The following is a 13,788-nucleotide window of genomic DNA, read 5'->3' on the forward strand; positions in this document are numbered from 1 at the left end:
AAGCTGCAGAGCTCCAAGAGGCCTCGTCCCCGGGGGCGACCCAGGACAGAGGACTCTAACGAGCTACTGTCGCGGTGAGGAGCCCAAGAAGATTTTCAGTCTTAGTGATTTCCTGCCTCTTCTCCCGGAACATGCCGGGGGGGGGGGGGGGGGGGTCAGGGAACATATGACTGCAGATACTGGAGTCTGGGGCAAAGATAACACACAGAAGGCACACTCTTGCCCCCCCCCCCCCCCAACATGTTCACCGTGAAGTTCCCACCTAGTCCAGGGAGAGAGGTGCAAGGAGGCTCTGAGTGAGGGAGCACGAGAGCGACTCCAGGATTTAAAATATTAAAGCAAGATTCACCATCAAACTAAGTAGGTGTCACCATCTACAACCCCGAGGCTTCATTTTTTTTTCTTGCAGGCATTCTCAGGACGATAGTGTGGAGTTTGTGAAAGAAAACTACACATGAAAGCCCCACAACAACGTGGAGAAGACGACGACGCACGCAGACACCAGTTGTAAGAAGTCCTTGGAAGTGAGTCCGTAGGCTGTGGAATCAGTTCACCGTTGGGATGAGAAATTACCCACACCGGTTCAGGAGCCTGATGGTTGAGGGGTGATAACTGTCCCTGAACATGGTGGTGTGGGACCTGATGGTTGAGGGGTGATAACTGTTCCTGAACCTGGTGGTGTGGGACCTGATGGTTGAGGGGTGATAACTGTCCCTGAACATGGTGGTGTGGGACCTGATGGTTGAGGGGTGATAACTGTCCCTGAACCTGGTGGTGTGGGACCTGATGGTTGAGGGGTGATAACTGTCCCTGAACCTGGTGGTGTGGGACCTGATGGTTGAGGGGTGATAACTGTCCCTGAACCTGGTGGTGTGGGACCTGATGGTTGAGGGGTGCTAACTGTCCCTGAACCTGGTGGTGTGGGACCTGATGGTTGAGGGGTAGTAACTGTTCCTGAACCTGGTGGTGTGGGACCTGAGGCTCCTGTACCTCCTTCCCAATGGAATCAGTTCAGAGTTGAGGTTATCCTCACCGGTTCAGGAGCCTGATGGTTGAGGGGTAATAACTTTTCCTGAACCTGGTGGTGTGGGACCTGAGGCTCCTGTACCTCCTTCCCGATGGAATCAGTTCAGAGTTGAGGTTATCCTCACCGGTTCAGGAGCCTGATGGTTGAGGGGTAATAACTTTTCCTGAACCTGGTGGTGTGGGACCTGAGGCTCCTGTACCTCCTTCCTGATGGAATCAGTTCAGAGCTGAGGTTATCCTCACTGGTTCAGGAGCCTGATGGCTGAGGGGTAATAACTGCTCCTGAACCTGGTGGTGTGGGACCTGAGGCTCCTGTACCTTCTACCTGATGGCTGAGGGGTAATAACTGTTCCTGAACCTGGTGGTGTGGGACCTGAGGCTCCTGTACCTTCTACCTGATGGCTAAGGGGTAGTAACTGTTCCTGAACCTGGTGGTGTGGGACCTGATGGTTGAGGGGTAATAACTGTCCCTGAACCTGGTGGTGTGTGTCCTGAGGCTCCTGTACCTTCTACCTGATGGTTGAGGGGTAATAACTGTTCCTGAACCTGGTGGTGTGGGACCTGATGGTTGAGGGTTAATAACTGTTCCTGAACCTGGTGGTGTGGGACCTGATGGTTGAGGGGTGATTAGTTCCTGAACCTGGTGGTGTGGGTCCCGATGGTTGAGGGGTAGTAACTGTCCCTGAACCTGGTGGTGTGGGACCTGATGGCTGAGGGGTAAAAACTGTTCCTGAACCTGGTGGTGTGGGACCTGATGGCTGAGGGGTAATAACTGTCCCTGAACCTGGTGGTGTGGGACCTGAGGCTCCTGTACCTCCTTCCCGATGGAATCAGTTCAGAGTTGAGGTTATCCTCACTGGTTCAGGAGCCTGATGGTTGAGGGGTAATAACTTTTCCTGAACCTGGTGGTGTGGGATTAAAGCTCTTGTACCTCCTGCCTGATGGCAGCAGCAAGAGAGTATGGTTTGGTGAAGAATGCTGCTCTCCCACGACAGCGTTCCTGTGGTGAATGAGGGCAAATCTACAAGGCTGGCATAAAACCCCATCTGGTTCATCACGACCCTGTCTGGCCCATGGACATTAGCAGGTCTGGCCACTCAAAGGCCTAGCAAACTCCCAGTTCAGCTATCAGCAATTAAAGACGGGCAATAAATGCCAGTGACGCTCGAATCCCATGCTAAATAAAAATATAATTAAAAAAAACTGTGAGGCCAAAGATCAAACAGGAAAGATAAGCTGAGATAGCTCTCCTGCACACAGTCCAAGCCTCTGTTTCAAGACTGGCTGTACTGGATGGGTCTCAGGGTATTGTCAAGTGACCTACACGTACTCCAATAACAAATTCACTTTGACTGATCAAAGAAGGATTAATCTATCAATATGCCTAAAGCTGGCAAACTGCAAATAAAATAGTTAACACAAGAACTCGAAATTGGGTCTTTAGGTCATGGAATCAGTTCACAGTAGATGCGAGTGAAGTTACCCACATCGGTTCAGGAGCCTGATGGTTGAGGGGTAATAACTGTTCCTGAACCTGGTGGTGTGGGACCTGATGGTTGAGGGGTAATAACTGTTCCTGAACCTGGTGGTGTGGGACCTGATGGCTGAGGGGTAATAACTGTTCCTGAATCTGGTGGTGTGGGACCTGATGGTTGAGGGGTAATAACTGTTCCTGAATCTGGTGGTGTGGGACCTGATGGTTGAGGGGTAATAACTGTCCCGGAACCTGGTGGTGTGAGTCCTGAGGCTCCTGTACCTTCTACCTGATGGCTAAGGGGTAGTAACTGTTCCTGAACCTGGTGGTGTGGGACCTGATGGTTGAGGGGTAATAACTGTCCCTGAACCTGGTGGTGTGTGTCCTGAGGCTCCTGTACCTTCTACCTGATGGTTGAGGGGTAATAACTGTTCCTGAACCTGGTGGTGTGGGACCTGATGGTTGAGGGGTAATAACTGTCCCTGAACCTGGTGGTGTGTGTCCTGAGGCTCCTGTACCTTCTACCTGATGGCTGAGGGGTAGTAACTGTTCCTGAACCTGGTGGTGTGGGACCTGAGACTCCTGTACCTTCTACCTGATGGTTGAGGGGTAATAACTGTTCCTGAACCTGTGGGTGTGAGTCCTGAGGCTCCTGTACCTTCTACCTGATGGTTGAGGGGTAATAACTGTTCCTGAACCTGTGGGTGTGAGTCCTGAGGCTCCTGTACCTCCTGCCCGATGGCAGCAGCAAGAAGAGAACACGGCCTGGGTGGCGGGGTTCCCGATGAGGGATGCTGCTTTCCGGTGCCAGTGGTCCTCGGTGGGGAAATCTGCTCCGAGATCAGCGCAGCTCGCGGACACGGGAGGCGAGCTCCACTTGAGGGCGGTTCACAGACCGAGGCAAGGTCCACTCGAGGGCGGTTCACAGACCGAGGCAAGGTCCACTCGAGGGCGGTTCACAGACCGAGGCAAGCTCCACTCGAGGGCGGTTCACAGACCGAGGCAAGGTCCACTCGAGGGCGGTTCACAGACCGAGGCAAGCTCCACTCGAGGGCGGTTCACAGACCGAGGCAAGCTCCACTCGAGGGCGGTTCACAGACCGAGGCAAGCTCCACTCGAGGGCGGTTCACAGACCGAGGCAAGCTCCACTCGAGGGCGGTTCACAGACCGAGGCAAGCTCCACTCGAGGGCGGTTCACAGACCGAGGCAAGCTCCACTCGAGGGCGGTTCACAGACCGAGGCAAGCTCCACTCGAGGGCGGTTCACAGACCGAGGCAAGCTCCACTCGAGGGCGGTTCACAGACCGAGGCAAGCTCCACTCGAGGGCGGTTCACAGACCGAGGCAAGGTCCACTCGAGGGCGGATCACAGACCGAGGCAAGGTCCACTCGAGGGCGGATCACAGACCGAGGCAAGGTCCACTCGAGGGCGGATCACAGACCGAGGCAAGGTCCACTCGAGGGCGGATCACAGACCGAGGCAAGGTCCACTCGAGGGCGGATCACAGACCGAGGCAAGGTCCACTCGAGGGCGGTTCACAGACCGAGGCAAGCTCCACTCGAGGGCGGTTCACAGACCGAGGCAAGCTCCACTCGAGGGCGGTTCACAGACCGAGGCAAGCTCCTCTCGAGGGCGGTTCACAGACCGAGGCAAGGTCCACTCGAGGGCGGATCACAGACCGAGGCAAGGTCCACTCGAGGGCGGATCACAGACCGAGGCAAGCTCCACTCGAGGGCGGTTCACAGACCGAGGCAAGCTCCTCTCGAGGGCGGTTCACAGACCGAGGCAAGGTCCACTCGAGGGCGGATCACAGACCGAGGCAAGGTCCACTCGAGGGCGGATCACAGACCGAGGCAAGGTCCACTCGAGGGCGGATCACAGACCGAGGCAAGGTCCACTCGAGGGCGGATCACAGACCGAGGCAAGGTCCACTCGAGGGCGGTTCACAGACCGAGGCAAGGTCCACTCGAGGGCGGTTCACAGACCGAGGCAAGGTCCACTCGAGGGCGGTTCACAGACCGAGGCAAGGTCCACTCGAGGGCGGTTCACAGACCGAGGCAAGGTCCACTCGAGGGCGGTTCACAGACCGAGGCAAGGCAGGATCTTAGCTTCCCTCAGCACAGCAGGGGACCGGAGACAAGTTCACGGCGCAAACGATGGACTCCAGGCTAACACTCACTGTCGGATGGTTACTGTCATACTGACGTGTGACCGGCCGTCAGCGTGTCGACTCTACCCGTATTACCGCAGTGTGACTGGGGAACTTGTCCTTACACACGGCTGCCAATTCACAGAGCAAACCTCATTCCACCTCAGCAGCCTCCAACCAGAGGGCATGAACATCAATTTCTTCACCTTCCCCTTTCTCTCACCTCCCTCTGATGCCCCTTGTCCACTTTCCTCATCAGATTCCTCCATCAACCCTTTACTACTTCCACTAATTACCTCCCAGTGTCTGACATCATCCCCCCTCTCCCCCACCCACCCACCTTCCCCCTCACCTGGTCTCACCTATCTCCTCCCAATGTCTCACTTCATCCCTCCCTCTCCCCCACCCATCCACCTTCCCCCTCATCGGGTCTCACCCATCACCTCCCAGTGTCTCACTTCATCCCCCTCTCCCCCACCCACACACCTTCCCCTCACCTGGTCTCACCTATCACCTCCCAGTGTCTCACTTCATCCCCCCTCTCCCCCACCCATCCAACTTCCCCCTCACCTGGTCTCACCTATCACCTCCCAGTGTCTCACTTCATCCCCCTCTCCCCCACCCACCCACCTTCCCCCTCACCTATCACCTGCCAGTGTCTCACTTCATCCCCCTCTCCCCCACCCACCCACCCACCTTCCCCCTCACCTGGTCTCACCTATCACCTCCCAGTGTCTCACTTCATCCCCCTCTCCCCCACCCACCCACCTTCCCCCTCACCTATCACCTGCCAGTGTCTCACTTCATCCCCCCTCTCCCCCACCCACCCACCTTCCCCCTCACCTGGTCTCACCCAACACCGGCCAGTGTCTCACTTCATCCCCCCTCTCCCCCAGCCACCCACCTTCCCCCTCACCTGGTCTCACCCATCACCTCCCAGTGTCTGACTTCATCCCCCCTCTCCCCCACCCATCCACCTTCCCCCTCACCTGGTCTCACCCATCACCTCCCAGTGTCTCACTTCATCCCCCTCTCTCCCCCACCCACCCACCTTCCCCCTCACCTGGTCTCACCTATCACCTCCCAGTGTCTCACTTCATCCCCCCTCTCCCCCACCCACCCACCTTCCCCCTCACCTGGTCTCACCTATCACCTCCCAGTGTCTCACTTCATCCCCCCTCTCCCCCACCCACCCACCTTCCCCCTCACCTGGTCTCACCTACCACCTCCCAGTGTCTCACTTCATCCCCACTCTCCCCCCACCCACCCACCTTCCCCCTCACCTGGTCTCACCCATCACCTCCCAGCGTCTCACTTCATCCCCCTCTCCCTCACCCACCCACCCACCTTCCCCCTCACCTGGTCTCACCTATCACCTCCCAGTGTCTCACTTCATCCCCCTCTCCCCCACCCACCCACCTTCCCCCTCACCTATCACCTGCCAGTGTCTCACTTCATCCCCCCTCTCCCCCACCCACCCACCTTCCCCCTCACCTGGTCTCACCCATCACCTCCCAGTGTCTCACTTCATCCCCCCTCTCCCCTACCCACCCACCTTCCCCCTCACCTGGTCTCACCTATCGCCTCCCAGTGTCTCACTTCATCCCCCCTCTCCCCCACCCACCCACCTTCCCCCTCACGTGGTCTCACCCATCACCTCCCAGTGTCTCACTTCATCCCCCCTCTCCCCTACCCACCCACCTTCCCCCTCACCTGGTCTCACCTATCACCTCCCAGTGTCTCACTTCATCCCCCCTCTCCCCCACCCACCCACCTTCCCCCTCACCTGGTCTCACCTATCACCTCCCAGTGTCTCACTTCATCCCCACTCTCCCCCACCCACCCACCTTCCCCCTTACCTGGTCTCACCTACCACCTCCCAGTGTCTCACTTCATCCCCCCTCTCCCCCACCCTCACACCCACCTTCCCCCTCACCTGGTCTCACCCATCACCTCCCAGTGTATCACTTCATCCCCCCTCTCCCCCACCCACCCACCTTCCCCCTCACCTGGTCTCACCCAACACCGGCCAGTGTCTCACTTCATCCCCCCTCTCCCCCAGCCACCCACCTTCCCCCTCACCTGGTCTCACCCATCACCTCCCAGTGTCTGACTTCATCCCCCCTCTCCCCCACCCATCCACCTTCCCCCTCACCTGGTCTCACCCATCACCTCCCAGTGTCTCACTTCATCCCCCTCTCTCCCCCACCCACCCACCTTCCCCCTCACCTGGTCTCACCTATCACCTCCCAGTGTCTCACTTCATCCCCCCTCTCCCCCACCCACCCACCTTCCCCCTCACCTGGTCTCACCTATCACCTCCCAGTGTCTCACTTCATCCCCCCTCTCCCCCACCCACCCACCTTCCCCCTCACCTGGTCTCACCTACCACCTCCCAGTGTCTCACTTCATCCCCACTCTCCCCCCACCCACCCACCTTCCCCCTCACCTGGTCTCACCCATCACCTCCCAGCGTCTCACTTCATCCCCCTCTCCCCCACCCACCCACCCACCTTCCCCCTCACCTGGTCTCACCTATCACCTCCCAGTGTCTCACTTCATCCCCCTCTCCCCCACCCACCCACCTTCCCCCTCACCTATCACCTGCCAGTGTCTCACTTCATCCCCCCTCTCCCCCACCCACCCACCTTCCCCCTCACCTGGTCTCACCCATCACCTCCCAGTGTCTCACTTCATCCCCCCTCTCCCCTACCCACCCACCTTCCCCCTCACCTGGTCTCACCTATCGCCTCCCAGTGTCTCACTTCATCCCCCCTCTCCCCCACCCACCCACCTTCCCCCTCACGTGGTCTCACCCATCACCTCCCAGTGTCTCACTTCATCCCCCCTCTCCCCTACCCACCCACCTTCCCCCTCACCTGGTCTCACCTATCACCTCCCAGTGTCTCACTTCATCCCCCCTCTCCCCCACCCACCCACCTTCCCCCTCACCTGGTCTCACCCATCACCTCCCAGTGTCTCACTTCATCCCCCCTCTCCCCCACCCACCCACCTTCACCCTCACCTGGTCTCACCCATCACCTCCCAGAGTCTCACTTCATCCCCCCTCTCCCCCACCCACCCACATTCCCCCTCACCTGGTCTCACCTATCACCTCCCAGTGTCTCACTTCATCCCCCCTCTCCCCCACCCACCCACCCACCTTCCCCCTCACCTGGTCTCACCTATCACCTCCCAGTGTCTCACTTCATCCACCCTCTCCCCGACTCATCCACCCACATTATTCTGGTTTCTGTCCCCTTCCTTTCCAGTCCTGATGAATGTTTCAGATGCCGACTGACCTGCTGAGTTCCTCCAGCACTGTGTGCTCAAAGAAAATTGACGAGAATACGTACAAGCCCGAGATCCATTTTCATCTGGGCATTCACCGTGAATCCGAGAACCACAACCGAGTCAGCGAAAGAGCGCCCCCAGCAGGACTGGCGAGCAAATGCTGCGCACGACCGCAAACGCAACGCGAAAAATAACTAAATAAGCAAAAACGTCGAGAACTCGAGATGAAGAGCCCCCTGAAGTGAGCTTTCCATCTTGTTCACCGGCAGTGAACCCCTTCGCTGAGCGCAATCCAGAACCGGACTGGCAGACGGTACACAATCAGGGTTGGGGAGAGTGTCTGAGATATCCCAGTTCACATCACTCCCCCCCCCCAAACACTCCAGACCCACGAGAAGCCGCGGACGCGCAGGGAAGTCCCAGCGGCAGCTCCCCGTGCAGGAAAGCTGCATTCACAACAGTGCCCTTAACACCCCTCACAACTGAATAAGAGATGCAGCGACCAAGTTGTAATCGTTATATGGTTATACAGGGAAGCACAAGGGCAGCACTGTGGACACGAAGGCGATTTAAAAAAAAGAATGATTTAATAATAGTTTGTGGTTCCACTGATGTGTTGGGCCCAGGAACACAGGTGCTGAGGAGTTTGAGGAGATTTGGTTTGTTGCCAAAGACTCGAGCAATTATTTTTTTAAAAAACAGTATTGTGCAAAAAGCGATAGTCACATATATATATATATATATATATATATATATATATATATATATATAGCTAGAGTGTACGGCACTGAATGTTGGTTAAAATAGGAAGGTAGTTGGGAAACAAGAGCAAAGTTACTTGTTAGTTCAATAGTACTATCATTTGGTAACTGGAAAGACAATTTGCAGAACTGTGCAAAAGTCATAGGCTCCCCTTTTGGAGAGCAGTCTGACTCTCGGTAGGGTAGGGAGTGTTGAGGAGGGGTAGGGAGTGTTGACTCCAGCCATTTCTATCCGTGCCTGGCCGTCAGCGTTCTCTGACCGGTTTCATCACCGTCCAGCACGGGATCGGAAAAAAAAAGCAGCCGAGGGTCGCAGACACAGCCAGCTCCATCGCGGGCACAACCCTCCCACCGTCGAGGCCACCCTCAAAGGGTGACGCCTCAAGGCAGCCTCCATCATTGAGGACCCCCCACCACCCAGGACATACCCTCTTCTCACTGCTACCATCAGGGAGGAGGTACAGGAGCCTGAAGACACACACTCAGCGATTCAGGAACAGCTTCTTCCCCTCTGCCATCAGGGAGGAGGTACAGGAGCCTGAAGACACACACTCAACGATTCAGGAACAGCTTCTTCCCCTCTGCCATCAGGGAGGAGGTACAGGAGCCTGAAGACACACACTCAACGATTCAGGAACAGCTTCTTCCCCTCTGCCATCAGGGAGGAGGTACAGGAGCCTGAAGACACACACTCAGTGATTCAGGAACAGCTTCTTCCCCTCTGCCATCAGGGAGGAGGTACAGGAGCCTGAAGACACACACTCAACGATTCAGGAACAGCTTCTTCCCCTCTGCCATCAGGGAGGAGGTACAGGAGCTTGAAGACACACACTCAGTGATTCAGGAACAGCTTCTTCCCCTCTGCCATCAGGGAGGAGGTACAGGAGCCTGAAGACACACACTCAACGATTCAGGAACAGCTTCTTCCCCTCTGCCATCAGGGAGGAGGTACAGGAGCCTGAAGACACACACTCAACGATTCAGGAACAGCTTCTTCCCCTCTGCCATCAGGGAGGAGGTACAGGAGCCTGAAGACACACACTCAGTGATTCAGGAACAGCTTCTTCCCCTCTGCCATCAGGGAGGGGGTACAGGAGTCTGAAGACACACACTCAGCGATTCAGGAACAGCTTCTTCCCCTCTGCCATCAGGGAGGAGGTACAGGAGCCTGAAGACACACTCAGTGATTCAGGAACAGCTTCTCCCCCTCTGCCATCAGGGAGGGGGTACAGGAGCCTGAAGACACACACTCAGTGATTCAGGAACAGCTGCTTTCCCTCTGCCATCAGGGAGGAGGTGCAGGAGCCTGAAGACACACACTCAGCGATTCAGGAACTGATCCCTCTTTGGCACTATCTTTGTTTTATAGCTCAAATAAATTAGTATGGCTGCAAAACAAATTTCATGACAGATGTCCATGATAACAAACTGGTTTCTGCTCCCGTTCGCCCCCCCTCTCCTCCTGCACTCAGCTGAATGCGTCACCTTCCTCTATCAGATCTCACCATCTGCAGCCCTCTGTCACTATTCCCACTCCCCCCTCCTCCATCTGTCCATCACTCCCTCTCACCTCCCCACCCAACCCCTCCGAGTCTCTGTCACTATTCCCACTCCCCCCTCCTCCGTCTGTCCATCACTCCCTCTCACCTCCCCACCCATCCCCTCCCAGTCTGTCACTATTCCCACTCTCCCTCCTCCGTCTGTCCATCAGTCCCTCTCACCTCCCCACCCAACCCCTCCGAGTCTCTGTCACTATTCCCACTCTCCCTCCTCCGTCTGTCCATCAGTCCCTCTCACCTCCCCACCCATCCCCTCCGAGTCTCTGTCACTATTCCCACCCTCCCCTCCTCCGTCTGTCCATCACTCCCCCTCATCTTTCCACCCATCCCCTCCCAGTCTCTGTCACTATTCCCATTCTCCCTCCTCCGACTGTCCATCACTCCCCCTAACCTCCCCACCCATCCCCTCCCAGTCTCTGTCACTATTCCCACTCTCCCCTCCTCCGTCTGTCCATCACTCCCTCTCACCTCCCCACCCATCCCCTCCCAGTCTCTGTCACTATTCCCACCCTCCCCTCCTCCGTCTGTCCATCACTCCCCCTCACCTCCCCACCCATCCCCTCCCAGTCTCTGTCACTATTCCCACTCTCCTCCGTCTGTCCATCACTCCCCCTCACCTCCCCACCCACCCCTCCCACTGTCACTCTTCCCACTCTCCCTCCTCCGTCTGTCCATCAGTCCCTCTCACCTCCCCACCCACCCCCTCCCAGTGTCTGTCACTATCTCCACTCTCCCCCTGCCAGCTCTTGCCTCACCCCTTCAAATGGACCACCTCCCTTCTTTCATACTTCAGCCTCAGCCCGAAGCACTGCCTGTCCATCTCCTTCCGCAGATGCTGCCCGACATGCTGAGTTCTTCCAGCACTGCCTGTTGCCACAGACCTCTAAACATTTCCTGCTCTGCACAGTTACTTAAATCTGGAGGCAGGTTAAAGATGTCAGTGCTCTGATAAAGGATTAACCCTTTCCAACCCTGGCTGACGACGGAAGTAAAGGGCAGTATAAAAATAAAAGAGAAGTATAACATAGCAAAGATGAGCAGGAAACCAGAGGACTGGGAAGCTTTTAAAGAGCAACAGAAGATAACAAAAAAGGCAATACACCAAGAAAAAAATGAGGCACAAATAAACTAGCCAAGAATATAAAGGAGGATATTAAAAGCTTCTTTAGATATGTGAAGAGCAAAAAATTAGTTAAGGTCAAAATTGGGCCATTGAAGACAGAAAGTGGTGAATTTATTATGGGGAACAAGGAAATGGCAGACGAGTTGAACAGGTACTTTGGATCTGTCTTCACTAGGGAAGACACAAACAATCTCCCAGATGTAATAGTGGCCAAAGGAACTAGGGTAAAAGGATGAACTGAAGGAAATTTATATTAAGCAAGAACCGGTGTTAGATAGACTGTTGAGTCTGAAGGCTGATAAGTCCCTGGGACCTGATGGTCTGCATCCCAGGGTACTTAAAGAGGTGGCTCCAGAAATCGTGGACGCATTGGAAATCATTTTCCAATGTTCTATGGATTCAGGAACAGTTCCTGCTGATTGGAGGGTGGCTAATGTTGTCCCACTTTTCAAGAAAGGAGGGAGAGAGAAAACAGGAAATTATAGACCGGTTAGCCTGACGTCAGTGGTGGGAAAGATGCTGGAGTCAATTATAAAAGAGGAAATAACGACATATTTGGATAGCAGTAGAAGGATCAGTCCGAGTCAGCATGGATTTATGAAGGGAAAATCATGTTTGACTAATCTTCTGGAGATTTTTGAGGATGTAACTATGAAAATGGACAAGGGAGAGCCAGTGGATGTAATGTACCTGGACTTCCAGAAAGCTTTTGATAAAGTCCCACGTAGGAGATTAGTGGGCAAAATTAGGGCACATGGGATTGCGGGCAGAGTACTGACATGGATTGAAAATTGGCTGGCTGACAGGAAACAGAGTAGTGATTAACGGGTCCCTTTCGGAATGGCAGGCTGTGACCAGTGGGGTACCGCAAGGTTCGGTGCTGGGATCGCAGCTGTTTACAATATACATTAATGATTTAAATGAAGGGATTAAAAGTAACATTAGCAAATTTGCTGATGACACAAAGCTGGGTGGCAGTGTGAATTGTCAGGAGGATGTTATGAGAGTGCAGGCTGAATTGGACAGTTTGGGTGAGTGGGCAAATGAATGGCAGATGCAGTTTAATGTGGATAAATGTGAGGTTATCCACTTTGGTGGCAAGAACAGGAAGGCAGATTACTATCTAAATGGAGTCAAGTTAGGAAAAGGGGAAGTACAATGAGATCTAGGTGTTCTTGTACATCAGACAATGAAAGCAAGCATGCAGGTACAGCAGGCAGTGAAGAAAGCTAATGGCATGCTGGCCTTTATAACAAGAGGAATTGAGTATAGGAGTAAAGAGGTCCTTCTGCAGCTGTACAGGGCCCTGGTGAGACCCCACCTGGAGTACTGTGTGCAGTTTTGGTCTCCAAGTTTGAGGAAGGACATTCTTGCTATTGAGGGAGAGCAGCGTAGGTTCACAAGGTTAATTCCCGGAATGGCGGGACTGTCATATGTTGAAAGATTGGAGCGACTGGGCTTGTATACACTGGAATTTAGAAGGATGAGAGGGGATCTGATTGAAACATATAAGATTATTAAGGGATTGGACACACTAGAGGCAGGAAGCATGTTCCCGCTGATGGGTGAGTCCAGAACTAAAGGCCACAGATTAAGAATAAGGGGTAGGCCATTTAGAACAGAGATGCGGAAAAACTTTTTCACCCAGAGAGTGGTGGATACGTGGAATGCTCTGCCCCAGAAGGCAGTGGAGGCCAAGTCTCTGGGTGCATTCAAGAGAGAGTTAGATAGAGCTCTTATAGATAGCGGGGTCAAGGGATATGGGAAGAGGGCAGGAACGGGGTACGGATTGTGAGAGGGCAGGAAGGGGGTACTGATTGTGTACGATCAGCCATGATCACAGTGAATGGTGGTGCTGACTAGAAGGGCCGAATGGCCTACTCCTGCACCTACTGACTATTGTCTATTACACTAAAAGGGACCCATTGCCTGGAGAGAAAGGGGAGAACTTGCTCTTTCATTGGCCATTTCAAGGACCGACTAGTTCAGTATCCAAGACAAGGATCAGCTTTAATTGTCACTTGTACATACCATGAAAAGCCTTGTTTTGCATCAAATAAACTAAGGTATTGATGTCAGGTTAAAGATTACAGAAACATAGAAAACATTCAGCACAATACAGGCCCTTCGGCCCACAATGCTGTGCTGAACATGTACTTACTTTAGAAATTAACCAGGGTTACCCACAGCCCTGTATTTTTCTAAGCTCCACGTGAGATCTTATCATATCTGCCTCCACCACCATCGCCAGCAGCCCATTCCACGCACTCACCACTCCCTGACATCTCCTCTGTACCTACTTTCAAGCACCTTAAAACTGTGCCCTCTCGTGTTAGCCATTTCAGCCCTGGGGAACAGCCTCGGACTATCCACACCATCAATGCCTCTCATCATCTTGTACAC

At 54.5% G+C, this 13,788-nt stretch overlaps 1 protein-coding gene and 1 long non-coding RNA gene across 3 annotated transcripts in view; both read right to left on the reverse strand.

Annotated features, from left to right (window-relative positions):
* LOC132384073 (reticulon-3-like) overlaps positions 1 to 13,788 on the reverse strand; it is a 53,133-nt gene that overhangs the window by 19,581 nt on the left and 19,764 nt on the right. The gene's annotated exons all lie outside the window — the stretch shown is intronic.
* On the reverse strand, positions 224 to 3,562 carry LOC132384080 (uncharacterized). The gene is made up of 2 exons (XR_009508842.1): positions 2,823 to 3,562; positions 224 to 2,608 (listed from the first exon to the last, which is right to left on the reverse strand). It is a non-coding gene; the product is annotated as an uncharacterized LOC132384080 (long non-coding RNA).

Source organism: Hypanus sabinus, chromosome 31 (assembly GCF_030144855.1).
Source record: "Hypanus sabinus isolate sHypSab1 chromosome 31, sHypSab1.hap1, whole genome shotgun sequence".
Classification (NCBI taxonomy): domain Eukaryota; kingdom Metazoa; phylum Chordata; class Chondrichthyes; order Myliobatiformes; family Dasyatidae; genus Hypanus; species Hypanus sabinus.